General features: G+C 42.0%; 1 protein-coding gene and 1 long non-coding RNA gene across 2 annotated transcripts in view; one reads left to right on the top strand and one right to left on the bottom strand.

Moving 5' to 3' along the window:
* LOC127655500 (collagen alpha-1(XXV) chain-like) overlaps positions 1–21,834 on the top strand; it is a 170,169-nt gene that overhangs the window by 74,333 nt on the left and 74,002 nt on the right. The gene's annotated exons all lie outside the window — the stretch shown is intronic.
* On the bottom strand, positions 9,642–14,099 carry LOC127659954 (uncharacterized). The gene is made up of 3 exons (XR_007972581.1): positions 13,137–14,099; positions 12,423–12,509; positions 9,642–11,133 (listed from the first exon to the last, which is right to left on the bottom strand). It is a non-coding gene; the product is annotated as an uncharacterized LOC127659954 (long non-coding RNA).

Here is a 21,834-nt window from a genome sequence, read left to right as displayed (position 1 = left end):
TTGAGCCTATAATAATGAATATGTGAAACACTGGATACACACGAGATGCAATGCAGTAGCCAAGGACATCTGTCTGACATATATGTCCATAGATATGTACAAATATTACATGTGTATTTGATGAGTATTAAAGTAATCACGTCGAATACTCTAGTAGAAATAATTACTAAAGTGCCTATCCCTAGTTGTTACGATCACATGAATTCACCAGATTTGTCTGCCTTCATGAATGGTCACATATCTGTAGTGCTGCATCCACACAAAAGAACACAGCATGCAATGGTCCTTAGTATAGCTTCTACATTAGTGTGTGTGTGTGTGTGTGTGTGTGTGTGTGTAAATGGTCTGCACTTATATAGCGCTTTTTTAACCTTAGCAGTTTTCAAAGCACTTTACACTTTGAACTCATTCACCCATTCACACACACTCTAAAATACCAATGACGGCAGAGCAGCCATGCAAGGCGCAAGCCTGCCATTGGGAGCAACTTGGGGTTCAGTGTTACCAAGGACACTTCAGCATGTGGAGTCACTTCAGCATGTGGAGTCATGTGGGCCGGGTATATTTGTGCTGTTTGACTCACTTGTTATTGATGTTATTTTCTTGTCAAAATGTATTTATTTCCATCTTGGGAAACAAAACAAAAAAATATGTTGCAATATAACGTTTTATTAACATTTTCCAAACAAAGCGTTCAACAATATAAAGACATACACTAAAATATCACAAATTCAAGTAACATTAAAAGTTTAAGTGGGAGTTCGAAAAACTAGTCCCCGTAAAAGTTGCATATTCATTGCAATGGGCATTAAATCACTTAAACTGTCATCATTCACATTATTATTTTGCTGGTAGACTGTGGCTATCCACTTTGTTACAGCAATCGTAAAGCTGGGTTTATACTTCGTAAAGGAAAGTGTAAAGTTCAACTAGTGTGTTGAAAATGCATTAATTGCAATTAAGAAAAATTAATTCATTAAACATTTTTAATTAATCACATGCGTTAATGCGTTAATTCTGACAGCTCTAATAGATATATAAAACAATTAAAGTCCCCGTTTAGGCCCTTTAGTAAATGTATATGAAAAAGTGTGTAGAAAATTCTTTAAATCTTTAAATGACATTTATAATGATACAAGTTAAATCCTCAAATCACAACTAGAATATTAGAAACATAACCAGATTTTTTGGTTGCAGTGACCATGCAACATTGACCATTATCTGTCCCTGTTTTCATAAATAATATAAATTATATTTTTTTACATCTGAAAATTCTAAACACCCCAGAGTGTGCCACATGCTATTTTCTGAAGGAACTTCCAGATGGTGACAGTGGCACTGGCAGAGTGGATTCTCATTTTGACCTCACAATAACAGTAAGATATATTTCTTGTTTGATCTACAATTGTTGGTACATATAATACTACAAAATACTTACATTAAAGAATATTTTATCTTAGAACTAAACCGTTGCAAGAGGTTAATTCATATGCATGCAGTTAATCAGCACCTAGTTTTCAAGATAACACTGATCCAAAGTTACTCCATCGTAACCTGTCTCTCGGGATGTTCCTGAATTAAATGCTGATGACACCATTGGTGTAAAATGGTGCACATTATCCAAAAGTGTGTCCATTTAGCTTCTTGTTAGTCTTATGACATTAGGACATCATGAAATCTGCACCCAAATATTGTGCAATATCATAAAATATTTCAGTAATTGTGCTAGTGTGTAAGCTCACTTAAAAAGCAAACTTTCAACACTTGTGTAGAGGATTCAACAATAAGGAAGCAGGAAGTGGGGTGGCAGTCTAGGTAAATCAAGCTTTAATGGTTTTCCCAGTCTAACAAATGGTCTTTGGCTTTTCAGCATCACAGCAGGGCATTTACTCTTCAGCTTCACAACAAGGTATCTACTTTAGCTTTAGCTATAAGAGACAACATAAACTCATAAATATTTAGGTTCAGCAGCATTTAGCTTCACAGAATGTCAGATCTGTGAGACTCTCTCTCCTTTATTGGCGTTCTCGGTGGCCTTTTCAAGCCCATCTCCGTCGTCACTGTAACGAGACACAGGTGTTACATGCCATTAGTCATCAGGTGATGGCCCTTACCGCTTCCTCTCTCCCCCAGTGTCAGACACATAACCACATCCAGCTCCACAACTTTCTTTTTTATAATAACATGTCAAATGATAAAAATGTGATAGCCTTTATGGAGACTCAGAGTTTATATTTGTGTATTACGCTCATGCCATCAGTATTGGATTCTATGTAAGCTCTGGGTGAGTGAAAATCTTTCTGACAGTTAGTTTATAATATTTTTTTTTTTTTAGTTTTTAAAATTTGTATTAATGCATATTGTTCATTAAAAAAAAATCCCAAAAGAAAAGCATAGTTTATTGAAGTTATATCTTATTTTGAAACCATTCTTGGTAACGTTTGTGAATAAAACTTAATATACCATACGTGTTATACATACATTATACATAATTATTAATGTGTATTGTAAATTACATGTAATCTAGTACTCTTTTTTTGTGGTTTAGAGAACTTAACTTAAAATTTACTCAAAAATTCCCATCCCTAGCCTTAAGGCTACATTCACACAGCAGCAGAATATTGTTGTATGTTCTGGGCACAACACAAATGCTGCACTGCTGGTTAATTAATTTGATGGACAAACTTGTGCCTTGATTGGATTTTTTATTAAGTAATATTGTGTCAATTGCGATAAGTCTTTCATGTGTTATGGAAGTTTTCATCTTTGATATTATCTTTAGTCACTTTCACTTTAGTCACTAGTCACTTTCACTATGTGTTGTTCTCGGCTAGAGTGAGAATAGAAAATGTGCTTGACTTGTTCGTTCATACAGACAGTATTCAAGCCAGTCCTTTAAGCTTTTGCAAGACCCCATTTTTTTAGAGTCACAACTGTTTGCTGTCAATCCCAAACACTGATTTTTAATGTATCGTGCTAAGAGAGTATGGAGTGAAAACTGGAAAGATGTGTTTGATGGACCAAAATAAAAACTAAAGAATTAAATATATTACATCTGGTCTCATTTCTATGAGGTTTCACTCTTTGATGTTCCTCTGAACCTCTAACATGCACAACACATATGTGTTGTTCTTTTGGATTATGCAGTGAGAAGTGGTGACAGCACACTGTGTGCGTGTGCAGGGTGAGATGTCTTAGGGCCCACTGGAATTCACAAACTGAACTAGGCTATAGATGCTCACAATGGCTACAGCTCAAGTCTACTTTCCAAAGTCTAGTAGCCCACCTATTGATGCTGTAAACTCAGGCTTCATGAAAGACAGCATACAACTCCAAATTTGTTAAATACCCATATAAAATTTAAACACGCTGTCACCAATGGAATTAAAATTGCGATGTCATGGTAGCAGTGTGCTCGAAGTTAAAAGTAACAATGAGCTCTCTTTTCTCATTGTGCATGAAGCTTCCTGATTTGAAGACAGTTTCTGTTTATCTCATAACTGTTAAATTTCCAGTAGAAATAACTGGTAAAATGGGCACCAACATCCCAGACAATTGTGGTGTGGTTCTTCCACCTTCCACTGTAATTATGGCTGGGGGTTTAGGTCCATAAATAGGGAAGACAGGCCTTTTATAGTGTTTAGAGTGAAATGACATCTGTGAAATTGCTTGCTATAATTGTACATAACTCATTTACACGTATTAAGTGGAAAGAATTTAAATTGCTAGAGCTTTTATTAGTTGTACCAAAAATGGAAATGTGTGAAAATGGTTTGCAAATTGGAACAAGAAACTCCCCATTGGGGTGTTCAAAAGGGCCTAGTTTTGTATTATGCCCCTACTATCAAGCATGCACCTTTCTCCTCATAAGTCATGCCATGAAAAACTTTTGAAAATAAATATATGCATACAACATTTTTGTTATAATAGTTTGTACTGTGCAAAGCCTAAATTTTCCAGCTTGTGTTGGTTTAGTCACGACTGTATTCCATTCTGGTCCGTTTGCGTACACCATGCTTAGCTAAATCTTCATATGCAATTAACAATCATTCCTACACATTGCACGTGGCCCTCCTCTGAGGCACATTCTGATAACTGCTGTGCCTGCTTCTCTCTGACACAAGGAAATCAAAACAGAGCGTTGCCTCCAATTCTAACATAAATATGTACTCACCTCCAATCGTCTCGCTTCATACACACTGAGAACGCATAATGTTGCCTGTATCCACAGGTCGCTTGCTATTTATCATAAAGCTGAGTGCGGTTGAATTACATTTTGATTGGAAAGTAAAAGTGTTTACACTTCTGCACAGCTTAATATCTCATTCAAAAAAAGCTCAGCGCTGAAAACTTTCTAACCGCCTCTGAACCGTGAGTGAAAAAATAAAGACTCTTGTTGTTGTAGTAAATTGTATGCACACAAATTTCTCCCCCTTGATGGTCTCCATAAGTCTTCAATTATAATATCCACTTCCAGTCCTGGTGTAGATATGCATTAATGGCAGGGATAATGAAACCGAAAGTATTTTACTGACTTGTGGAGCCTTTAGGCCTTTGCCCTAAGGTTATGTACAGTATGTTCTTGCACTTTAATTGTAGAATATTTCACATAATCCCCACATGGCCATATAAAGGGTAATCGCTGTACCTCTGTAAGCTGGTCAGACTTCCTCTGGCAACTCTGACAAGTTTCTAGAGTGCTTTCAATCTGACAATTTTCTTTTCAATACAGATGGTAATTTGAGTTTTAACATTTTTGTGCATGGTATTTTTTCAGTCCATTTACTAACCACCCGCAATCTAGTTTAACGGGCTTTGAAACAGAAATAATTTGGTTTCTTTTGTCACTTCCCACAAATTTGACAACTATAATTTGGACCACATGATGGTCTTTATACAAATAAATAACATTTTCAAGTTTGCTCTCTCCAAGAACCTTTTCTCCTCATGCATAGAATGCAGACATTGAACATCCCTAAGTGAGGGATTAAATCTGATAAGCATTCATACTTTCTACATCAAAATATTTGAACAACTGAATTGCTAGAATTTCTCTTATTAGAGGTGATAAGTGAATTTTGTATAAGGTTAAAATACGTCTTTTCCAACTTAAACTGTAGTTGTATTTGTCTCGGCATATTAAGTAAGCCATTTACAGGTTGGTTAACCTGAAAAGTGTAAACACTTTGTAAACGGATGCTCTGTGGCTCTTTGGTGCTATCAAAACATTGCTCTGTTAGTTTGAGCATCTTGTCCAGTCTGAAATAGTGATATTTGATCAACAAATGGCTTGAGATGTTGGCAACTAAACTGTCTGACCAATGGAGGATGATGGGATTGTGCTATATTTTATTATTTTCCATTTCCGTCTAGTAAGGTTTTTGGCACAAAAATTGCACACTTCAACTTTAAATTACCTACATTACCCTTCAAAAGGAAACACTAAGACACTTTAAGTTCTTGAAAGAAATTGATGCTCATCTTCACCTGGGATCACCTTAAACAAAATTATTAAAAGTGTTTGAAATAACTGTTTTATTGTTATATTGTTACTCATCAAGTCACAGCCCATTTTCAGCAGCATACTAAGAAAATAATGTGTCACAATCCTTAAAAAAATATTCTAATGTGCTAATTTGGTACTCAAGAAACATTATTTTTGTTAGAACAGTTGAAAATGACAAGACAAATTTTGGTTCTATAAATGGCGAAAACCAAACAAATCTCTCTAGAAATTCATCAGTCTACTGTTCTTTTGAGAGATGAAGGCTACTCCGTGCATTACTGTCTTGAAAGAAGAAATCAAACTGGATCTTACTGGGATATAGAGGGAAGTTGACGGCTCAGATTCACAACAACAAGACGACACGTACATCAGAGCCTCTAGTTTGAGAAACAGGCCCCTCACAAGTCCTTAACTGGCAGCTTCAATGACCTGTACAAACACCAGTTTCAACTGTAACAGTGAAGATAAGGCTCTGGGATGTTGGCATTTTAGGCAGACCTTAAATGAATAAGTCACATCTAGAAAAATAAGTAGAAAATGGTAGAATGTGCAAAAGTATCTAAAAGATTGAGTAGTGAATTGTTAGAAATGAGTACTATGGATGGATGAGTTTGAAGTGTTGAGCTGTTGTTAGAAAAGCTTGGATGAGAAATCCGTGAGAATTGCCCTACAAGGCAATTACATCTTTTGGTAGTGCTGCAGAAAGCATGGGATTCAACTTTTCCTGAAGATCTAGAATAAACTGGCTGTTAAATAAATGTATTTTACTGTTATTCTTGATTCATTTAAAGCATCCTCTGTAAATAAAAATACAATTTTCTTTTTCTGGCCCGTGAGAAAAAATTACAATTTTCACACACCCTCATGCTTCATGCTTAGATCATTCCATAATCCATACGAAGCATAATGTGCACACAGAACATAATCTTCTATCTTGCAAAAACATGTTAGCTTGCCTAGATCAGATAACTTTATTGGAAATTATGTACATTGTCCAGCATCATGGAATGCTAAACCAATTGTATTAGGATTCAGAGCTTTGTCATATCAACACAAAATTGATCCACACGTACAGGTGACATGATTGGGAACAAAACAATAACAGTTTTTCAGATCTACCTTATTTACACCCTGAGATAAATAATGGAATTTTTCAGCAGTTTCTTTGGCTGACAGTCTCAGAATCTATCATAATCCATATAATTAAAATATCTGAAAGGTTTTCTTTACAATGATATCAAAAAGCCTTTACTTTTGGTTATGCCACTGAAACAAGAAATCTTTAAAAACACCTTCAGAGCTTAAAGGGTTAAGTAATAAATTATAATAGTTGGAATAAAAAAAAAGAACATATATCTGCTCACAGGCCTCTAACAAAAAGGGACTTGTCTTCATTCGCAACTGCTTTGTTGAGTCTGAATTATCCAATCCAGTTTCAGGTCCAAACAATGTCATAAATATCCTCATATCATTTATCTTTTTTCTTGGAATTCTCATTGGAATTGAACATGAGTTCCTGGAAAAAACATTTAGGCTGAACAAAACTTCCTTACATTGTCAAGATTCAGTATTAAAGTTGAGACTCAATAAGGGGTCTCCTGTCTTGTTAAATGAAATTCAAATCTATGGAAGTTTTAAAGACATATCTGTGAGGAGTGTTGATCACTGATCAAAGCTTTCCTTTTGTGTTGTATTTGGCTTCAATTTTAAATTTCCCCTCCCTGAACCTAGGGTGAAATTATATTCAGCAAATTATTGGCTGCTAAGACCCTCACAATAGTAAGACTTTAATCATACCAAGAGTTTGTGAAATATGAGAAAAAAGACAGAAATCATAGCAGAGTTTTTAAAGAAAGCTTTAATGGAAAAATGGAATGTGTTGCATGGGTCTGCTCCACTTCTGGAGCTAGTTAGCATCTCTAGGACAGCCAGAACATGAGGGTGCATAGCAATGAATGTCCAGATCAAAGCTTTTCCAGTTAATTCACCATGCATGGGCCACAAATTAGTTTTCATCTGAATCCATAATGTAGTGACAGTAAATTAAGATCAGTAAAACCATTTATTTTCATGGCATTGTCTTTTGTTGTGCATTCAAATTCTCTGACAACGCTGATATATTGAATCCTTCTAAGAACATCCTTCTTTTAGGGAGTTCAAATTGACCATAATGCTTTATAAGAGTCACCCTGTCTCTATTCAGGCCAGTGGAACATTTTTGATGATGTTCCCGGAGGTGTTCAACAGCCTTGATCATTGTCAGATGAAAGGGGAAACAGGGAGACGTAACATTTGGATGCTTTGCAGGAAATAAAATACAACCAACCTCAACTACAGATCTCTTACAGAGGACGTTTAGCCATTCATGGTACTAACATGGGATTGAACAAGAGTCAGATGGGGCTCCTTTTACCATGGAAAACTAGCATGATGAGCATGCTGGTGGACTATATTGGTATATAATACCATTTTTGGCCATTGAGAGTGAAAGATGACAGGAAATGATGGCATAAAAAAAGAGGGAATGGGAGTTGGAAATTACATGAACCTGACTCTCGACGTGTGTAAGGTCACCATGGCTTGATGTGCTGGAGAATTAAAGGAATATTCCAGGTTAAATACAATTGATGGTCAATCGACAGCATTTGTGGCATAATGTTGATCACCACAACAAATTATTTTAACTTTTCGCTCCTTTTCTTTAAAAAAAAGGTGTTTTTATGTTTTGTTTTTTTAATCTGAGGCACTTAAAATGGAAGTGAATGGGGCCAATCTATTAACATTAAAACAACTCACTATTTCAAAACTATAGCTACAAGACATAAACAATATGCATGCTAACATGATTTTAGTATAACAAAATCGCTTTCTAAAAACTTTTACTTTTCTGCGTAAATTTATAGCCAATTTTAAAACTTCATTGCCATGACGATGTAATGCCTACAAACCTAAAAACACTAAAAGAACTGTAAAAATTACAACTTAAGCAACTTTTTAGCTCAAATGATACAAGAGTTTTAAAAAAAAAGAAATTTTAGTGCTTTTAGCTTCACGTTTCTGGCAAAAATTGGCGCCATTATATTCCATTGTAAGTGCCTCACTGTAACCTCAATTTCTTGTTATTTACTTTTTTTTAAGAAAAGGATGGACGAGTTGAAATACATTTGTGTGGTAATCAACATTGTCACAAATGCTGTCAAACTTAATTTAACGTTTTTGTTGATTTTGTAAGGCAATTTTTTCTGTAAAGCTGCTTTGTGAAAATATTTTTGTGAAACACTATATAAATACATTTGAATTTTATTGAATATGTTTCTCTTCAGGTTTATACATCTAACATTAATAGTGAAAATATTATGATAAAAATAAACACTGTAAATTGTAAACAAAGTAAATATTATATTTTATAGAAAAATATTAATTATTTTGGCTTAAAGATAGTGACAAAATAAAATTTTATTATTTAAATTAACTAACATGTTGCCTATTTTTTAGGAAAGAAGGTCAGTTGAAAAGGTATCATCATATTTGGGGGTCTGTGGCATCAGAATATTTTAAAATCCCAGCTGCATATTGTATTACACATTGTATGTACAGTTTAAGAGACAAAAGAGAAGAAAGGCTTTTAATGTTCAAATGGGGAAGAATTGTTCATCTGTGTTATGTTAAATTAAAGTTTTAAAATATTTCAATTCAAAGAGTATGTGCTTGAACTATTGACTTTCTTGAACTATTTGACATCCTTATAAGGGAACACAGACCAATCAAGAGTGCAAGTGTTGTGTGCCAAACTTACAAGTAGCAGACTTTTAAGTGTGGAACAAAAAAGCCACAGATATTTGTGTTGAAGGTCAATTATTGCAGCCCACACAAATAGCTGTCATCAACTGGCACACGACTCTTGTAACAACACCATACAAGCTTTGAAATTAGAAATAAACAGCATCAATAGTTTCTGGTCATAAATCAATACTCACTATACTCAGTGTAAGATTTGCTGCTTTTGATGGGTAATTGACTGATAATTGAGGCTGCTGTAATAATTCAAGGAACATTTAAAAACCATATTGCATTTGGAAAATAGCTTGTGTCGTCAGATTTGCTCCACTGTTGCTGAGTACACATCTAAACAATTCGAGACAGATGCAATGAAATTATTTAATATAACCATTAGACTTGTGATTTTCTGCCTATGTTTTGGTTTACTATATTGGTAACAAGTCATCAGACACAGAATCCTCAGCATGAAATGGAAGAACACTTTAATGTTTGTCTACAGGAAGTTAGTGTTGACAGTGATTGATGACAGATTAAACATGCCCTGCTGTATGGTCAGAGTTACTTGACTCCCAATCACATTGTATTTTGACAGAAAATTTGGAGAGAACTATGAAAATACTGACCATATTTTGTCTGTTTTCTTTATTTTTGGCATCTGTTTCTGGGAAACGAATGGCTGTTCTCACTTCCCTATGGTTCAGGTATGTGCTTCACAGTTGTGTTTTCTAAATTATTAGTATTGTGTACTAACGTTTTCACCACAGACATCACATCTAGAATGATTGTTACTTTACTTGACAATCAGGTAGCCAATAACCAGCATTAGCTGGTTACAAAGTGATCTGACTAATGACCAGACAGTGATCTGACTAATCTGATGCGAGGTAATTAAACCACTCAAGACTGATGAAATTGAGACCTTGCAGGGTGTTGCAATTATTTTGTGTGATGTGCAAACAAATGTGAGCCACTCAAATCTCACATAGTCAAGTCAAGTCAAGTCACACATCGTTTCAAAGCACCTTTACAGAAGATCAGGCATTAACAGACAATAAAACTAATGTCTATAATGTTGATGAATCATCATTGTGTAATTAGATAAAATACGATTGTTTATCGTGTTTAAAAATAAGTAAATACAAAATTATTGTATTAATAACCCCAGTGAGCAAGCTGTAGGCGACTGTGGCAAGGAACACAAAACTCCATAAGATGTTGATTAATGGAGAAAAAATAACCTTGGGAGAAACCAGACTCACTGTGGGGGTCAGTTCCACTAGAGCTAACATCATGAATATAATGTAAATATTACTTATGTATAGTTAAAGTCATGGTTTAAAATTATTAAACTAAGTAAGTGTTAAGATTCGGTGTTTAAACATTGATTTTGTTTGAACTGTAAGATTAATGACCAATGTCTTTGAAGTCCATCCTGGATTAACTGCAGAAGTTCACATAGATGCAATTCTCCTTATTAATGGGCTGATGAAGGCTTTTGTTGGCAATTGTTCGTGTCAAGATCGTAGTCAATCAATAGACCGAGGTGATGCAGGCAGAGATCAGGGATGTGAAGCGCAGTTCAACCTGGCCGGTAATTTCTGTGAGGTTCGGTGTGGTCCATCCTAAATCCAAGGTTCAGACAATGGCATATGAAGTATCCCATGTCTTATGGTTGGAGTTGGCATCAGTTAATCCTCTGAAGCCCATCATAATAGACTGAAGTGATGTTTGGCTGACACCGGCTGCATTTAGTCATCATCATTCAGCGACACGTAGCAGTGGAGTCCAACAGGAAGCATGAATGCTGCTGGATCCAGCCGGTTCTGGTGACCTCAGGATAGGAGTCCCTATGTTGAGACAGGGAAAAAAATTTAATAATATAAGCATAGATGCCATTCAATTTATTGCAGAGATATAAATCATGATCAATGTTTCTGGTTTCTGGTTCTGGCATACTAAACTAAAGCAGCCTAATTTTGGGTTGGAGGATAAATTGGGTGTATGCCTGGCTAAATAGATGAGTCTTTAGTCTAGACTTAAACTGAGGGAGTGTGTATGAGTCCCGAACTGTGTTAGGGAGACTATTCCATAGTTTAGGAGCCAAATATGAAAGGATCTTCCTCCTTTTGTGGATTTTGATATTCTAGGAACTATTAACAGGCCAGACTTTTGTGATCGTAATGAATGTGATGGAATATAGCGTGGTAGAAGGTCACTTAAGTACTCCGGAGCTAGACCATTCAAATCTTTATATGTAGTTAACAGAATTTAAAAATTAATACGAAATTTAACAGGTAGCCAATGTAATGATGACAAAATGGGGCTAATATGATCATATTTCTTGGTTCTTGTTAGCACTCTGAATAAACATCTAGGATTGTTGTGGTTATTTTGAGTTTACTAAAATATGCATCTACAGACACTATCCTTCCATGCACCACGAAATACTTCTAATTTTGTATTTTTCCACATGCGCTCCATTTGAGAGCATGAGTGTGATCGTTGTACCATGGTGCAAGGCGTATTTCTTTAATTTTCTTTAATCGAAGTAGGGCGACAATATCTAGAGTGCTAGAGAAGACTGCATTTATATTTTTTGCTATTTCATCAAGTTCTTCTGGGCTTTGGGGTTTATTGAGTGTATGAGATAGATCTGGAAGATTATTAGTGAAGCTATCTTTAGTGGTCGAAAGAATAGTTCTACCTGAATGATAGCGTGGTGTATATTTATTAGCTGATTGCAGCATACAAGAGACAAGGTAATGATCCGAGATGTCATCGCTCTGCTGCAGAATTTCTATATTACATCAACTCCATATGACAGAATGAAATCTAGCATATGATTATGGCGATGAGTTGGTCCTGTTACATTGTGACTCCAAGAGAGTTGAGAATATCGATAAATTCTAATCACAATGTATTATTTTCATTATCTATGTGAATGTTGAAGTCACCAACAATTAAAGCTATATGTACAGTAACTACAAGATCTGATAAAAAATGTGCAAATTCACCAAGGAAATCAGAATAAGGCCCGGGTGATCTATATACATTGTAGCAAGGACAAAAGATGACAGAGATTATTTATTTATATCAGACGGTGTCACATTAAGCATTATTAGTTCAAAAGACTTACATTTATATCCTGTCCTCTGAGTAACACCAAAATCTGCAACACCTCCTCCTCGACCCTTCAGATGTGGCTCATGTTTATAACAATAACCTGGGGGAGTAGATTCATTTAAACTAATATATTCATCCGGTTTAAGCCAGGTTTCAGTCAAACAGAGCGCATCCAATCTATGATCTGTAATCATTTAATTAACAATTAGTGCTTTGGTAGAAAGAGTCTCTATGTGTTGTAGTTTATGTGACCTGTGTGATGTCTCAAGGCAGCTAGCAGATGTTCGGATTAACCACTTTGTCTGTTCCTGACCTGGGCCCCAGCTAGTCAAATACTATCATTATTAAGACTATGAGCCAAATTACTAGAGAGGAGAGCGGCACCTTCCCTGGAGGGATGGAGTCCACCTCTCTTTAGCAGGTTAGGTCTACCCCAAAAACTCTTCTAATTGTCTATAAATCCTATTTTATTCTTCAGACACCACTCAGACATCCAGCCATTCAGTGACACTAATCTACTATAAACCTCATCACCACGATGGGCAGGGAAGGGACAACAGCATATTACAGTGTCTGACATAGTTTTTGCTAATTCGCACACCTCTTTAACATTATCTTTAGTGATCTCCGACTGGCAAAGCTGGACATCATTAGTGCCGATAAGGCTATTGTAAACATTTGACATGCAATGCAGAAAGAAATAACATGAGCGGATTTCATGACTTACTGCAAATTGTTTGTTGTTAGTTGTTCCTGAGCTGTGAGGGTTTGAGATTGAGGTGAATCCCTCACAAAATTGTTTGTTGTTGGTGGTGGTTGTTCTTGATAAGTGGTGCTTTGAGATTGATGCAATAATCTGTGTAGATCACGACTCTTCTGCGCAAGGGTGCGAATAAGCCTGTCCCTCCAGCCAAGATTAGGAAAGGGTTCTACAGCCCTTAATCCATCGTGGCAAAGAAAAGCAATGGGTTGCGGCCAATCTTGGACATGCAAGTTCTGAAATGTGCCCTGTACAGACACCCATTCAAGATGCTGATGCGGAAATGCATTTTGGTGTGCGTCTGTTATCAAGATTGGTTTGTGGCAGTATAACTGAAGGATACGTACTTTCATGTCTCTGTTTTACCTTGTCATAGACCCTTCCAATGGTTTGCATTTGACGGCCCTTACAGCAAGCTTCCAAGGTGCGTCATGGTTATGACCCTCTTGCCACAACACAGTACTATCCGCTGAAATGGCTGGGACCTTGTCTCGGCTCATCAGCACAAAACCTGAATGAGTGTCCCAGGGGAGTGGCATGCAAATTCCACTTGCCAATTCTCTTTGGCCTTTTCTCAAAGATTGGAGGTGTTTGGGGCTCCCAAGAGCGACCCCTAGTGTCACTACATTGACACAACGTCTCGTTCCCTCCATCAGGGAACGGAGGTTACAGCAGTAACCGAGACATTTTCCATAAAATAAAAGTAGAAGGTGCTTTATACTGGCAAGATATAAAAATTACAAAAATAACTTAAAAGCATCATAAAAGTAGTCCATACAACTTGTGCACTATATTCCAATTGTTTTTAAGCCATACGATAGATTTTTGTTAGGAACAGACCAAATATAAATGCAAATCTCATTCATGCTTATTTAAGTTGAATTTAACAGTTGCATTTTTCAACACATTGTACCAGGTTTTATCGGCAAATCGTTTGGTTACGTATGTAACCTCCGTTCCCCGAGGGAGGGAACGACACGTTGTGTCGGAGAAGCGACACTAGGGGTCTCTCTTGAGCGCCGCTATTAACCTCTGACCTATTGAAAAGGGCCAATGAGAGTTGGCAGTCAGTATTTGCATACCCCGCCCCGCATACGGGTATTTAAGCGGGGCAAATGCGGAAGTTTAGTCAGGATTTTTCTGAGGAGCTGGAATGGTCCGGCCACAACAGTAGCTCGGTTCAGTGGCATGGCGGAGGAAAGACACAACATGTCGTTCCCTCCCTCGGGAACGGAGGTTACATACGTAACCAAACGTTCCCCTTCTGTCGCTCTCTCCGACACTAGGGGACCCATTCCAGTCTTGCCATGCCCTGAACTGTGTACGTGAACCGCTGATACAGAGGCGGGCAGGGATTTCATCCAGTGCCGCGCATCGTCTGTACCTGGCTGCACGTACCCTTCCCCAATGCCCCATAAGAACATCAGAATCCTTCTAGTTACCCTGGGAGGGGAACAAGGCGATGTTTGCCAACATGGGAACGGGCCAGCCTGGCTGTGCCTCTTTTCTCTCTATGTTTCTCGCATAGAGCAATCACGGCCGGGGCCCTTACATGCATATAGGGAAGGGGGTCTTACCCAGACCCTGCGGAGACCACACCTGCCCTTTTTCTTGGGGAGGAAAAGTGGTAGACACGTCACACGGCCGTCTTAGGGCTCGTGTGGAAAGTATGGTGCGGTGGTAGATCCAGCCTCGAAAGGGGGGAGTTGCTACAGCACGGCGACCAGGGCAGCTGTAACTGCCAAAAGGAGACACGGGGGTCCGCTCGTAAGGGGACAGCACCGTGGAATTACACACAGGGGGAGTCCGAGCAGGAGGCCCTACCTGTGGAGCACCTATACCAGTACAGGGTAGCCATCAGGGTACCTGCAGTGGCTTGGGTCGGCGAGTTCCTCCGCTGAACCGCGGACCCGGAGGGCTGGGGAGGAATCGACCAGGGTCCCGACTCGGAGTGGGGCGCCCTGGGAAGAAGGTGCACTACTTTACCTTGACGTAGGGAAAAGGGTGCCAGGCCCAAGCGATCCACCCGGCCGGTCGGTCTACGTGTTACCGAGTTCTACGGGCTCGGACCTGACAAAACAAGAGACGCAACCGACCCTTGCGGGTAGGGTAGGGGCACGGCCTGGGTGTGATAAGCCAGTGTGACGGCGTCGACAACCCAGTGGGCGAGCCTCTGTTTGGAGACGGCATTCCCTTTCTGCCGTCCCTCAAAGCAGACAAAGAGCTGCTCAGAGCGTCTGGTGCTCTGTGTGCGGTCCAGGTAAATGCGCAGGGCGTGCACTGGACATAGCAACGAAAGGGCTGTGTCTGCCTCCTCCCGGGGCAGGGCTTGCAGGTTCACTACCTGATCTCGGAAGGGTGTGGTAGGAACCTTGGGCACATAGCCCGGTCGCGGTCTTAGGATCACAGAAGTATCTGCCGGACTGAACTCAAGTGTCGCTGACAGAGAATGCTTGAAGGTCCCCGACCCTCTTGATAGAGGCGAGCGCGATCAGCAGGGCCGTCTTAAGAGAGAGGGCCCGGAGTCCAATTGATTCAAGCGGCTCGAAGGGAGGTCTCTGGAGTCCTGCCAAGACTACCGAGAGATCCCAGGAGGGAACTAGGCCTGGTCGGGAGGGATTCAACCTCCGGGCGCCTCTCAGGAACCTGAGGATCAGGTCGTGCTTACCCAAAGACTTGCCGTCTACAGGATCGTGGTGGGCGGCAATGGCAGCAACATACACCTTGAGGGTGGACGGGGACAGCCTCCTGTCTAGCCTCTTCTGTAGGAACAGGAGCACTGACTTGATCGCGCATCTCTGCAGGTCTTCAGTTCGGGAAGAACACCAATCTGCGAACAAGCGCCACTTTAGGGCGTAAAGGTGCCTGGTAGAGGGGGCTCTGGCTTGGTTGATTGTATTCACAATGGTCGCCGGTAAGCCGGCTAACTCTTCCGCATCCCGTCCAGGGACCAGACGTGGAGGTTCCAGAGGTCTGGGCGCGGGTGCCAGAGCATGCCCCGTCCCTGAGAGAGGAGGTCCTTTCTCAGGGGAATTCGCCAGGGAGGAGCTGTCACGAGAAGTCTGAGTTCCGAGAACCAAGTCTGAGTGGGCCAGTAGGGGGCCACTAACGTGACTTGCTCCTCGTCCTCCCTGACCTTGCACAGCACCGGTGCAAGAAGGCTCACTGGGGGAAATGCGTACTTGCGCAGCCCCGAGGGCCAGCTGTGTTAGGGCGTACCAGAGCGGGCAGTGGAAGGTTTCCTGGGAGGCAAACAGGTCTACCTGGGCCTTGCCATACCGTTCCCAAATCAGCTGGACTGACTTGAGTCGCTGCTGGCTCCATAGGAGGAGACGGCGGGCGAGTTGTGACATGTGGCGGGAGCGTACGCCGCCTTGGCGATTTATATACGCCACCACCGTGGTGCTGTCCGATCTCACGAGGACATGCTTGTCCCGAACTAACGTGAGGAACTTCCTGAGAGCAAGAAGGACGATCAGCAACTCCAGGCAATTGATGTGCCAACGCAGCGGGGCCCTTTTCCAACGGCCCGCTGCTGCTTGCCCGCTGCACACGGCACCCCACCCGGACCGGGAGGCGTCGGTTGTGGCCAGAACGCGTCGGGACACCTGCTGCAGGGGCACTCCTGCCCGTAAAAAGCAGAGGTCTGTCCAGGGTCGGAGTGTTTTGAGGCAGGCGGGGGTGATCCTTACCCGATGCGTGCCGTGGTGCCATGCTTGTCTCGGGACTCGAGTCTGGAGCCAGTGCTGGAGTGGTCTCATATGCATCAACCCCAGCGGCGCGACCGCCGCGGAGGACGCCATATGCCCCAGGAGCCTCTGGAAAAGTTTTAGAGGGACCACTGTGCCTGGCTTGAAGGAAGCCAGGCACAGTGTACTGCGGAAAAGCGGACGCCCCTGAAGGGGGGCGGGAGCCAGGCAAACTGAATTGCGTAACCGAGTCGAATGGTCCGGTGCAGCCAGCATGATGTGTTGGTGAGCGAAAGCCACGCTTCCCAGCTCTGCGCTAGGGGCACCAAAGGGATGAGTATTTTGGACGTACCCGGCGGGGCCTCGCAGCGGGGCGGAACAGGTAATGCAGCGTTGGGCGGCTTCGTTGCGGCCTGAGGCTGAGGTGCTGAGAATAGACTCAAAGCACTTACCTTGCTCCGCGCGTCCGGCAGGGGGCGATTCGTGACTGAGGAGGAGGTCTGATGTTGGCGTCCTCTGGATTCGTCTGAACCGGCCGGCCAGGGGACAGTCGTGGGCAGGCGGAAGGCGGGATCGCCGCGTCCGGTTTACCGGGACTGTCGTAATCTGAAAGCAGATTGCCGTGAGAACGGCATTTGCGGGCCAGGTGACCCAGAGGCAAAGGAAATAGCTCTTTTATTGAGAATGTGGGTACCACAGCCCCCGTCAGGGGGTGTGACAAATGAAAAAACAAAGGATTCTCCACCCGGCCCTCCACCGGGGGACGGAGCGGTCTTACCACCTCCGGAGCTAATGTCTTCGGCTCTGGGTCGACTGTCTCAGGAACGCTTGGGAGCCTTCCGGGTCCTAGAGGGGGTTCGTGAGACAGGGGCGTCGCCGCCTCGCGGGGTGCTTCGACGCTGGGGCTGAGAGCTGGGCCCGGGTTGGGGCGGAGCAGGAGCTGGTTTCTTCGCCGCAGGGGGACGCCCTCGGCGAGCAGACGGGGCAGGGCCCGTAGCGGCAGGTGTGCGGCGGGGCATGATGTGAGAGATGGCCTCCGTCTGCTTCTTCACTGCGGAGAACTGTTGGGCGAAGTCCTCGGCGGTGTCGCCGAAAAGGCCAATCTGGGAGACAGGTGCGTCCAGGAAGCGGTTCTTGTCAGCCTCATGCATCTCGACCAGATTGAGTCAGAGATGCCGTTCCTGGACCACTAGGGTGGCCATCGCCTGTCCGAGTGCCTGTGCTGTGGCCTTCGTCACTCTCAGGGCGAGGTCGGTCGCTAAGCACAGTTCCTGCAGCACATCAGGATCAGGTCCACCCCCGTGCATGCTTCTGAGTGCTTTGGCCTGGTGGACTTACAGGAGGGCCATCGCATGCAGGGCAGAGGCAGCGCGTCCAGCCGCACTGTAGGCCTTCGCGTTGAGCGAGGATGTTGTCCTACAGGGCTTGGATGGGAGTACGGGGCGGCCACGCCAGGAGGTAGGGCTACCGGGGCATAGATGGTACGCAACTGCCCTATCGACCTGGGGAATCGGCCCGTATCCGTGGCGCTGTCCGCCGTCGAGGGTGGTGGCTCTCTGGCGGGGCTCTCCACGTAGACGTCAGCTCGTCATGCACCTCCGGGAAAAACGGGACCGGGGGGATGCGAGGCCGCGAACGGCGCGCTGCCCCCAGGAACCAGTCATCCAACCGTGAAGGCTGTGGGGAGGATGGAGGGTTCCAATCCAACCCCACGCTCACGGCGGCCCGGGAAAGCATGTCAGACATCTGAGCGTCGGCCTCAGCCTGGGCCTGCTGGCCCGAAGGCGGCAGTCCAGGGGAGTCCTCGGCATCAGACATCACACTCTCCGATGCAGCGGCGAGCTCATCTGCTTCGGGCTCGGGAGGATAGACAGCCAGGCCATGAGGCGAGCCGCTATCGCCGCGAGCGTGGACGGGGACCAGCGAGCGTGTCGGGGAACGGGAGGTTCGCGGGCGGCTACCCGGCGAAACTGCACCCGCTGCCGACCCCAAATCGCCCCCAGCGCCAACCGCATCGTCCTCAATCCCGTGGAAAGAAGGAGCAATGCGGGGTGCAGCTGGGGTGGCTTGCTTTCTGTTGAAAGCAAGCCGCGACCGCAACACACAAGACAGCGCCTGTGGCTGTCTGAAGCGGAGAGGCTTCTACCGCATCCAGGAACGACACAGGGGCCACTGTGTTTGCTCTTTTAGAGAAATTTGCTCTTTTAGAGAAATTTGCTCTTTTAGGGAAATTTACTCTTTTAATACACAGTGTGTGTGTGTGTGTGTCTGCGCTGTCGAAGCGCTCAGGGGCAACAATGCACGCCGTGCAAAGTAGGAGAAAAGCTGCTGTTGTGCGCCGTCAAGATCCAACAGCATGCAGATCGTCAGAGGAAACAGGAACGTTAGTGGTGTGTAACTCGCAGCAAACTGCAGACAGACCATTGGCTCCGAAGAAATTTTCTGACTAAACTTCCGTATTTGCCCCGCTTAAATACCCGTATGCGGGGCGGGGTATGCAAATACTGACTGCCAACTCTCATTGGCCCTTTTCAATAGGTCAGAGGTGAATATCGGCGCTCAAGAGAGACCCCTAGTGTCGCTTCTCCGACACAACGTGGAGAGAGCGACAGAAGGGGAACCATTGGTTCTTGCATGTCACAAGACCAATCACGATGCAGCAAGCATTTAAAAAGAGAATACATTGAGATTTGAGAGCTACGGCAGATGGGAAGATTTTAACTTTAATTAACAACTTTATTAAAATGATATTAGTGCATGGGACTTTTATAATTGTCCTTTTTGGAGCTTGGCAGGATAAATCACCATCCACTGTCTTTGTATGGAAAACAAAATCTTGGACATTCTGCCTAAGATCTTTTTTTTGCTTCATTGAAGAAAGAAAATCGCATGGGGTTGGAATGACATAGGGTTGAGGAAATGATGACAAAGCTTTCATTTTTGGGTGAACTATCCCTTTCAGTAATAAGAGCGTGAAACTCAAAATAAACTGTCCAAATCACATAAAAGGCCAGTAAATCCATGGTGCACAAGGACAGACAATTTCCTTAAATCAGAAGTTTTGCTAGTATACTTTTCCACGTAATGTTAGAGGGAGTGCTAATATCTATGCTAACAATTCTCAAAGACAAAAGGGGTGAGTGAGAGGGAGCTACAAATGGTGAGAAAATGTGAGAAAGAAGAAAAAAATGGAGAGAAAACTTTGCTTCCCACAGAAATGTCGCTGGAGCAGTTTGGAAACCTCTGGGTCTTTAGCAACTTGGTTAGTGTACAACCTGCTATTTTTACTTATACCCCACAAATGAAGTATAAACGTGGTGTGCCCTGACAATAAACCTCCCCAGCTCACAGACGTTTTCTAAAATAATAAGGATGATTTATTCAACAGCAGAGTGGCAAAGGAAACAAGCTGGTGTGAGCCACAGATTTCTAAGTATTCGATCTTGCAGAAGTAAACTGACAATCTAATTTGAGTCTCTTAACAGACCGCTTCAAATAATCACTAGCTATAAATGTAAAGAAGAACAAATTTGACCTGTGGCTGTATTAAATGTGGTCACATTAGTGCTGAAGTTCACTTTGGGGAAACTTTAATCTGAGCAAAGTCACAGAGGTCAGCTATCACATTTGTGACAATCAAGCTTCAGATCATTAGTGCTTCATATAGACGGAGAAAAAAAAATCAGCCTGATATCATTATATTAATGTGACAATAGTACAATTTTTGCAAACCAAAATGATGTGCTTCATTACACGTTTGATGCAGTTTACCAGAGGGGGGCACCAAAAGTGAGGAAAATTATGTTGTAATTAGACAAGGTTTTTTAAGATGAATATTAGATTGATGTTTTAATTAGTAAAACATAACTCCCTAACCTAAAACCTAACCAAAACCTAAATAAATATTAAATAAAGTTTTAGATAAATGTAAGGTGAACAAAACAGACATCCTTACTGATAGTTTTTAAAGGTAAATTCAACATGAAATGCACATTTACTGAAGAAATCACATTATTTCGTGTCACTTCTATGACACTTTTGCTTCACTTTCACTCTGAGTATCTTTGGCTGGGCTCAAGGCTCGGTCTCTGAGTCCAAAGTCCAACTCGCAATCAGATGAGCTTGAGCAGATGTTAATTGATGCATTAGAGTGAAAGTTTTTCGATATCATAATATAGCAGGGTGAGTAATAGAGTGAATAATAAGTGTTTATACAGTCATAAACAGCCATAGTATGAAAGTGAATAATAGATTTGTGTAAAGCACACAGTTGTTGTAGCTCATCTAGCGTTAATTGCACCAGGAAACTGCAGTAAAACAGAAAGCGGCACATAAAACTTGTTATATTTCGCTATATTAACGTTTATTCTATGACACTAGTTTGAAACATCATACAGATTTGGAACAGCACGAGGGAGAGTAAATGATGACAGAATGTTTATTTTAGGGTGAACCATCCCTTTAACGCAAATAATATACTGTTCACTCTATAATAAAATACTGTTTATATGTAGAACATTTTAGTTTTTCCTATATGATCAATCAACCATTTTCCCTTAATATCCAAAAAGCCTGGCATTATCTACATTTACCACTGGCCATAATTACTTGCAGTATGCACTTCTGCATGAAGGTTAATTTCCCTTGCTGCTGTGGTAAAAAATTAATACTTTAGCTTGTTAATTGGCCCCAAATGTTCACTATAAGCTCTATCACTGACCTAGTGTTAGCACAGTGCCAACAAACTGCTCCCACCCTTGTGCCTGTGGGCCCAGCTGGCAAAGACTCAGGCCTGCTGTCAGTGATAATGGATGTCACCTGCTGGGTTAGGGTACTTATTACACTTCATGCTGTAATGCTGTCAACAGGGACATGGTGAGGCAGGTTCGGCTGGCACTGCCATCATAAAACAGCAGCCTGCAGACCTGGCATGGACAGGACATATTTTACACAGTTGGTAGTCGTGTCAGTTGTTC

The sequence above is a fragment of the Xyrauchen texanus genome, chromosome 2, assembly GCF_025860055.1.
Source record: "Xyrauchen texanus isolate HMW12.3.18 chromosome 2, RBS_HiC_50CHRs, whole genome shotgun sequence".
Classification (NCBI taxonomy): domain Eukaryota; kingdom Metazoa; phylum Chordata; class Actinopteri; order Cypriniformes; family Catostomidae; genus Xyrauchen; species Xyrauchen texanus.
The sequence above is the reverse complement of the archived record's forward strand: the minus strand, read 5'-3'. Positions and strand labels throughout refer to the sequence as shown.